We start from the raw sequence: 8947 nt of genomic DNA on the forward strand, positions 1-8947 counted from the left end.
ACCCTCATATGAAATATTTGAATTCTTTTTAAATTTTTTTAATATTACTCAGAATACATCTTACTCAATATGAATATATATTTTTTTAATTCAAAAAATAATTATGCAAATAGGTTACTCTACTTATTTGCAAGGGAGCAAATCTCAAAGGATACGCTTCTAAAAAAAAGTAGTCCTAGAATAAGGAAGGATTTTAGCATGAATAAGGATAACACTCTTAGGGAGTTTATCTTTATCTCTTGGAGAGTCCAGGATAAGTATGAAGCAGAAGTCCATTGAAGCCAGGCTTCTATCGGGATTATGATTGAATCAACTATAAAAGGGCACCCTCGATGGGTCTAAGGTACGCAATTTAGACTCTGAACAGTGAGTTTAGCACTATTGATTATCTTTGAGAGATATACTGACTTGATCGTCGGAGTGTCCCCGGGTAGACGAACCACCACCGGAGTCTTCTTTTTCTGTTGCAGGTTATCCAGGTGTCATCTATTCTGCCAGTGTTCTACAGTTGAAAGCTGAGTTGGCAGTATGGTCAGAAATTTACTTACACAATTTGGTGTCGTCTGTGGGAAAGAAAGAAGAATAGATGGCCAGTGATGGACAGAAAGAGATGGTTGGGGATAACACTCTTACCAAGAGTGAGAGACTTGTTAACGTTGACATCAAGGGGGACAATTGCAACAAAAACCTGAGTCACGGGTTCGAAGGAGGACCCCGGGTAATTAGTGTAATCTACTCGAAGGTCAACGAAAACGAAATACAGGGGGAGACCCATAAGGTAAAGCACCTACAGCATGTGTACCAGGTCTGGAAGAAAAGACCTCAGGCCGAGGAATCCTAGGGACCAGAAGTATCCTTTACTGAAGCCGACCTTGAAATGGTCCAACATCTGCACAACGATGTCTTGGTAGTATCCCTCCAAGTTGGGGAGTGCCAAGTGAAGCGCATCCTAATCGACCAAGGCAGCTCTTGCGACATCATGTATGCTAGATGTTACAAGGAGCTAGGCCTTCATCCAGACGATATGAAACAATCCAATGACCCAATGGTCGGGTTTAATGGAACACCAACATGGCCACTGGGAGCAATAAGCCTAGAGGTGCAAGCTGGCACCAAGAGGGTGAAGACAGAATTCACCGTAATCGACACACCCTCCCCTTACAATATCATCATGGGAAGGCCATGGTTACATGCAATGGAGGCCGTTCCATCAACATTGCATCAACTATTACGGTTCCCAACAGAGCATGGGGTAGAGGAGGTCAGGGGAGATCAGCTGCAAGCAAAGAATTGCTCCATGACAGCAATAAAACCCGCCTGCAGCATACGAGAACCGGAGAAGGTAGAGATCGAAGACGAGGACATGGAAGTTCTAGAGGACATCGGCAAGGAGCCAGCTGCTTTTCTGTTTGCTGTGACTTTTCCAGATTTTTGTCTTCAATCTTCACTTGCTTAGACTTCAGGATTTGGAATTTGTCTATAGAGCTTACGAACCCTAGAAAAACTGACACAAACTCCGTTTAGATCCATACGAACTCTTACCATAGTACATTCTTAGGTTTTTAGCCGAGGTCCCCTAAAAACCCTTTCCAAAACACTTCTTTCTGAAATCAAAGTCCTCCAATTAAGCCGACGTCATGGGTATGTGGAAGCATAGAGTAGACACCCCGACCAAACTAGAGCACTTTAGGAGAGAGTTTGATATCCCGGCCGACGTTCATCTAAGGTTGGCTGGGGAGGATGACTCTATCATGCCCGATGTGAACCTCATGCCTTTCCCAGTAGTGGCGTTTATTGAGTGTGGACTTAGGTTCCCACTTGACCCTTTTTTCAGTGAAATCCTTCATTTCTATAAATTGAACCCAATACAGCTTGCCATAAATTCTTACCGAGTTATCAATGGTACCATAGCCTTAGCCAAACAGGAGAGTGCCAGGATTACTCTTGCCGACTTCCAGTACTGTTATACCATGTGTCGTCTGAAATCCGAAAAAGGCCACATCTATTACCTCAAGCCGAGGTCCACTAAATACAAACTCATTGCCGACCTCCCAGACTTGAACAAGGGCGCTGGAGACGATTACATCATCGTCTCGGGCAATTGGGAGTTTCAACCAAACGATGACCTTCATCTATATCCCCTAAGCCGAACAGTTTTCGGGGAAGGAGCTGGTAAGGGCCACCCTTCATAAATTTTCTTGCTTTCTTTAAAGTTTTCCATATTCTGTTCTAATGTTTATGCTTTTATTTTTTTGCAGTTCTTCCTCAGCCACCCAAGGGCTTTCATCAGTCTTTCTTCCCCAGTAAGGACTTGAAGAAGCTTTTGGATCTGCCAGTCCACAAGCGGAAAGCCCCACTGCTACTCAACTTTATTCCAACCTATAAGTCAGTACTCCCCGACGTCCCAAAGAAGAAGAAGAAAAGCCTTTCTCCGCCTTTTGCCACAACTCCTCCAGCCGCTTCCACATCTCAGCCAAATCAAGGATCAACCTCTGATCCAGCTAAGCAGCCATCAACATCGGCCCCATTCCTGATCCCACTATCCCAGCGACAACGTCGGCGACAAACTGTTCTTCCTGCCGAGATGGGTCGTCAAAAAGCTGTTGCTAAAGACCTCTTGGCCGACATTCCATCCTCTGTTGACGCTGAAACAGTACCAGCATAGCCCCTAAAGCCAAAACAAAAAAGAATTAAAAAGGCACACCCAAAGGCAAAGGTGACTCAGATTGATACTAAGGACACCTTGCCCATTTCAAAATTGGCTCCAAGTGAGAAGACCTCCTCCACCCCTCAGAAGACATCCGCCAATGCCGACATTTCACAATCAACTCGGGCAAAGAAGCCGAGGTCAGAGTCCGCCACGACGTTTGGGTCCAGGAAGTCTGGTGCCCCCTAGACTCCTGCTATTACCTTGGAGGACAGGCCAGTCACTGTCGACGACAGCGCCGACGACATCAACGTCGGTGTTGCACTTACCACTGCTCTACTTCTCCCAGGTGATCTCGACCGCAACGCCGAGATGACTGAGTATGAGAACTATGCTCTGATGCTGCAGCATTCTACCAAAGTAAGCTTCTTTTAATTTTTCTTTCTTTATTTCATACTCAGAAAAATTATTCTAATGACTTCTGCTCTGTTCATTTTTCTTCAGGCAATCCAGCACGCCCACTCCTTTTCAGTTCAATCATTTGAAGCGAGGCAGGCATTAGCCGAAAAGAAGAGGGAGGTCTCTAGTCTGTAGAAGACTAACAAAAACTTACAATAAAAAATGAAGACTTTTTAAGATCAGGCCGAGACTACCATCAAAGCCAAGGATGATGCCGAAGAGAAGGCGGGTGCTGCTGAGGCTATAAACAAAGTCCTCCAGGCCCAGCTAAAAGAAGTCGAAGATAAAACGGCTGAGGCCCAAAGGGAACTTTAGGATGCCCTGACTACCAAAGAGGTCGAAGTTAAGGCCGCCGATGAGAGAGGCTACAACGAAGGGGTGGCCGACGTCACGGCGGATTATCAAAAGCAAGTCAAGCAAGCATGCAACAAGGGTTTCACCCTTGGTTGGATGACCTTGCTGAAGAAACTTGATGTCCCCGAGGACTCCCCCCTAAGGAATGCCGATGACATTCCTCTGCCATTCTGCCCAACTCCAAGCCAATCCGACGACGACTCTGAGTCCGATGAGGAAGTTCTGGTGAGAAAGTCCAAAGAAGCTGCTAGGGCCAAATCCCCTCCTCAAAATGAGCAAGTCCTAGACTTGACTCAGGATGAAGAGGTTGAGGAGGTTCCCAAGGTTGTCGTTCCTGAGAAGGCATCATCAGATGTGTCTCTCGCTGAGAAGAGCCTCGATCAAACCCTTCAAGAAATTGACACAGAGCTCGCGGCTGAGAAGGCTGCCGAGATGTCTTCCCAGCAGTCTTCTGAGCTTCAAATTCAACCATCTGGTGGTGCTGAAGAGTCTTGACTTTGGTGCCTTTTTCCTTTGTATTTTGAACTTTGTTTTTCCTTTCTTGGAACAATTGTAAGCTTTTGGCCGACATTGCATCTTTTGATTGTGAATGCAACTTTTTTCCTTGTATGCTTGTATCTTTGCTTTCTCTTTACTGCTCTTGTATGGCTCTCATACTTAGAATATTCTGCATACCTTCAATGCATACTTTCACAGTGTAATTTTCTCGGGGTGAAAATACCTCAGTTTACGCAAACCAATTGTTTACCTCGGTAAGTACATGAATACTTAAGTCTGATACAATCTAGCCTTAACTTGTAAATTTTTCACAAATTTCAACAAGTGTAAGACATATACTTTGTTTAACTTCAACTTGTAAACTTTTCTCAAGTTTTGACAAGTGTTAAACAATGATCTCGGTTTCACTTCAACTTGTAAACTTTTCTCAAATTTCAACAAGTGTTAAATATGATCTCGGTTTAACTTCAACTTGTAAACTTTTCTCAAGTTTCAACAAGTGTTAAACAATGATCTCGGTTTAACTTCAACTTGTAAACTTTTCTCAAGTTTCAACAAGTGTTAAACAATGATCTCGGTTTAACTTCAACTTGTAAACTTTTCTCAAGTTTCAACAAGTGTTAAACAATGATCTCGGTTTAACTTCAACTTGTAAACTTTTCTCAAGTTTCAACAAGTGTTAAACAACTTGTAAACTTTTCTCAAGTTTCAACAAGTGTTAAATAATGATCTCGGTTTAACTTCAACTTTTAAACTTTTCTCAAGTTTCAACAAGTGTTAAACATGATCTCGGTTTATCTTCAACTTGTAAACCGTTACCAACTCTCTGCCCCCTGATGTGAACTTAAGTTCCACTTGGGTTCTCATCATACATGTATTCTAGAAACAAGGTCAAGTAAAAAATCAAGCTCAAATCTTTATTTATTTTCTTCGACAAGTAACAAGAGAACAAAGAAAAACTCTAATGATAGAAAAATTTCAAATTGCAAGTATTCCAAGGCCTCGGCAATTCTTTGCCCTCATTGTCCTCTAGCCGATATGCCCCATTTCCCAATACCGAGATGATTCTGTAAGATCCTTCCCAATTTGGGCCAAGCTTGCCCTCTCTAAGATCCTTCTTGTTGCCGACAACAGGTCACTAATTTCAAACTCCCTTGGGTTGACCTTCTTGTTATAAGCTTTGGCAAGCTACTGCTGGTATGCTGCGAGCTGAATTGCAGCCCTCTCTCTTCTTTCTTCTAAAAGATCCAGATCTCAGGCTAAAAGTATATCATTAGTCTCGTTTTCTACTCCCTGGGTTCTAAGCCCTAGGATACCGACCTCCAGCGGAATGACTGCTTCTGTGCCATAAGCCATGGCGAATGGGGATTCGCCAGTTGATCTTCTTGGCGTAGTTCGATATGCTCAGAGTACACTTAGTAGTTCATCTACCCACTTCCCCTTTGCTGCTTGCAGCCTCTTCTTAATCCCATTCAAGATAACTTTGTTGGATGCTTCTGCTTGTCCATTGCTTTGAGAAAAGCTTGGGGTTGAAAAATAATTCTTGATTTTGAATTTTGCACAAAAGTTCTTAATGAGCTTACTGTTAAATTGTGTTCCGTTGTCGGCAACTATTGCTCTTGGAATCCCAAATCTGGTTATGATGTTTCTCCATATGAAGTTCTTTACGTCCACATCTCGGATCTTGGTAAGAGGTTCAGCTTCTATCCATTTGGTGAAGTAATATGTTGTTACCAACAGGTACTTCCTTTGTCCAGTTGCTTGGGGGAGTTGTCCAATAAGACCCATGCCCCATTGGGCAAACGGCCAAGGACTGGATACTGGGTTCAGGTCTGCTGCTGGTTGGTGTATCAAAGGTGCAAACCTTTGGCATTTTTCACACTTCTTTACATAGGCTTCTGCATCCTTCTGCATGTAGGGCCACCAATACCCCTGGGTAATAGCCCTATGGGCAAGTGATCTGCCTCCAACATGGCTTCCACAAATTCCTTCATGTATTTCGTATAAAAAATCTTCAACTTGTGAAGGGTGTACACACCTTAAGAGGGGTCCAATGAAGGATCTTCTGTAGAGATGTCCTTCTGCTGTTAGGTTGAATCTTGCCGACTTCAACCTGATCTTGTGTGCCTCTTTGTGGTCATCTGGCAGCTTTCCTTCTTTCAGGAATGCTATAATTGCATCCATCCAGCTTGGTCCCATGTCCACGCACAGTGCTTCATGCTCTGCAGTTAGTGGTTCGATACTCGGGCCCGACAAGTAATCGACCATTATTGTCCTTGCTTTTCTAGGTTGTATTGCACTAGCTAGGTTGGCCAACGCATTGACGTGGCTGTTATCATCTCGGCTTACCTGAAATAGTCGGCAGTTCTGAAAAAAGGCCGCCAACCTGATGGCCACTTTTGCGTAGGCCGACATTCTTTCATCTCGGGCTGCAAACTCGCCCGTTGTCTGGTTGACTATAAGTTGTGAGTCACAAAAGACTATTACCCCATCTGCTGTACCGCTGCTGCCAGTTTCAGTCCTGCAATGAGTGCTTCATACTCTGCTTCATTGTTTGAGGCCTTGAACCCCAAACGAATGAACTGTTCTAGTATCTGTCCATCTGGAGATACCAGTACTACTCCTGCCCCCGCTCCTTGTCGGTTTGAACTCCCATCAACAAATAGTCGAAAGGAATTGCCGATATAAATGTTGCAGGGTCTAAGTTTTTCCTCTTTCCTTTATTTTTTCGCCTTTGGCTTGGTTCCTCCTTGCTTGCTTGGACGTCATTCATCTTGGCTCAGCGGAACCTAATGTTTAATGGATTCTGGTGTGAATTCTGCCACGAAGTCGGTCAACACTTGGCCTTTGATTGCTGTTCTGGGCCTGAACTCCAGGTCATACTGGCCCAAGGCTACTGCCCATCTGGCTATTCTTCCTGTCAGGTCTCCCTATTGCAACAGGGACTTCAATGGGTGTTTTGTCAGCACCACAATCTCGTGGGCCTGAAAGTAATGGTTCAGCTTCTTTGAAGCCATTACTAAGGCCAGCGTTAATTTCTCTAGGGGTAAATACCTAGTTTCTACATCTGCCAGGGTTTTGCTTACATAGTAAACAGCCCTTTGTTCCCCTTTTTCTTCTCGGATTATTACTGCACTTACCGCATGTTCTGAAACCGCTAAGTACAAAAACAACTCTTCCCCAAGTTCGGCTGTTGAAAGAACTGGTGTTGTGGTCAAGTACTTCTTCAAGTCGGCCAAAGCGGCTTCGCACTCCTCGGTCCATAAGAAGTCTGTGGCTTTCTTCACTAAGTTGAAGAAAGGTTTGCATTTGTCTGAACTTCTGCTTACGAACCTGTTCAGGGCTGCGGCCCTTCTAGTAAGCATTTGCACCTGTTTTGTCGACGTCGGGCTCTTCAACTCCAGGATGGCCTTGATCTAATCTGGACTGGCCTCAATGCCTCTTCTGGTCACCAGGTACCCTAAGAACTTACTAGATCCAACTCCAAATGCACACTTTGATGCATTGAGTCGGAGCCGATATGTTTTAAGGATATCAAAGACTGCCTTTAGGTCGGCAAGGTGGCCTTCTGGTTCCTTGGTCTTCACAACCATATCGTCGATGTAAACTTCCACCGTTCGGCCGATCAGGTGTCTGAACATCTTGGTTACCAATCTTTGGTAAGTTACTCCTGCGTTTTTCAGCCCAAAAGGCATTACTTTGTAGCAATACAAGCCTTTCGGGGTGATGAATGCAGTCTTCTCCTCATCCGGGGGGTACATGGCAATCTGATTGTACCCCCTGTAAACATCCAGGAAGCTCATTCTTCCATATCCTGAAATGGCGTCTACTAGTTGGTTAATCCTGGAAAGAGGGAAAACTGTCTTTGGGACAAGCCTTGTTCAGGCTAGTAAAGTCCACGCAGACCCTCTATTTACCGTTCTTTTTCTTCCCCACAACTGTGTTTGATATATTTTATGAGTACCAACACGTGGCCAAGGTGACACCGACGTGTCAGCCGAGGTGCCACGTGTCCTAGTTATGATGACGAGGTGATCTCGGTAAGGCCGAGGTTATCTCCGAAGATATCGGAATCCGAGATAAGCGGATAAGGGACAAGAGTCCTAGAATAAGGAAGGACTTCAGCATGGATAAGGATAACACTCTTAGGGAGTTTATCTTTATCTCTTGGAGAGTCCAGGATAAGCATTAAGTAGGAGTCCATTGAAGCCAGGCTTCTACCGGGACTAGGATTGAATCAACTATAAAAGAAGGGCACCCCCGATGGGTCTAAGGTACGCAATTTAGACTCTGAACAGTGAGTTTAGCAATATTGATTATCTTTGAGAGATATACTGACTTGATCGTCGGAGTGCCCCCGGGTGGACGAACCACCACCAGAGTCTTCTCTTTCTGTTGCAGGTCATCCAGGTGTCATCTATTCTGCCAGTGTTTTACAGTTGAAAGCTGAGTTGGCAGTGTGGTCAGAAATTCACTCATATAGAATCCAATCATGTCATCTTCATACAAACCCAAGCTTCAATTCCCTCTCGACATTTGGTATCCATGAGAAAGTAACGAATTCCACAGGTTTGGATGTTATACACACCCATTTGGGTTGTCCCCAACCAAAATCAACTTCATAACAAGAAAACCTTCCCCAACTACTAAAGAAAAAAAAGAGTAATAGTAATCAACACCTTTAGGCTTGTTTTTATTAAAAAATTGACCCTTCTTAATCAAGATTGGTGAGACAAGAAATAACAAACAAAGAACAAAAACGAATCAAACAAACCACACACATACACACACACAAGAACACAAGGATTTATGTGGTTTATCTCAGAATAAGGCTACGTCCACGGCTGCTGCGATTTTTCACTATAATCAGAAAAATACAACTCTCTCTTCATCTGAAAGAGGCGACCTCTCATCTATTTATAAGTATAGAATAGAATTAGGATTACACAGAAACACATGGGAATTATGAAAGTACCTAAAAATTTCGGC

The sequence above is a fragment of the Camellia sinensis genome, chromosome 12 (genome assembly GCF_055761805.1).
Source record: "Camellia sinensis isolate YWXY chromosome 12, ASM5576180v1, whole genome shotgun sequence".
Taxonomy (NCBI): domain Eukaryota; kingdom Viridiplantae; phylum Streptophyta; class Magnoliopsida; order Ericales; family Theaceae; genus Camellia; species Camellia sinensis.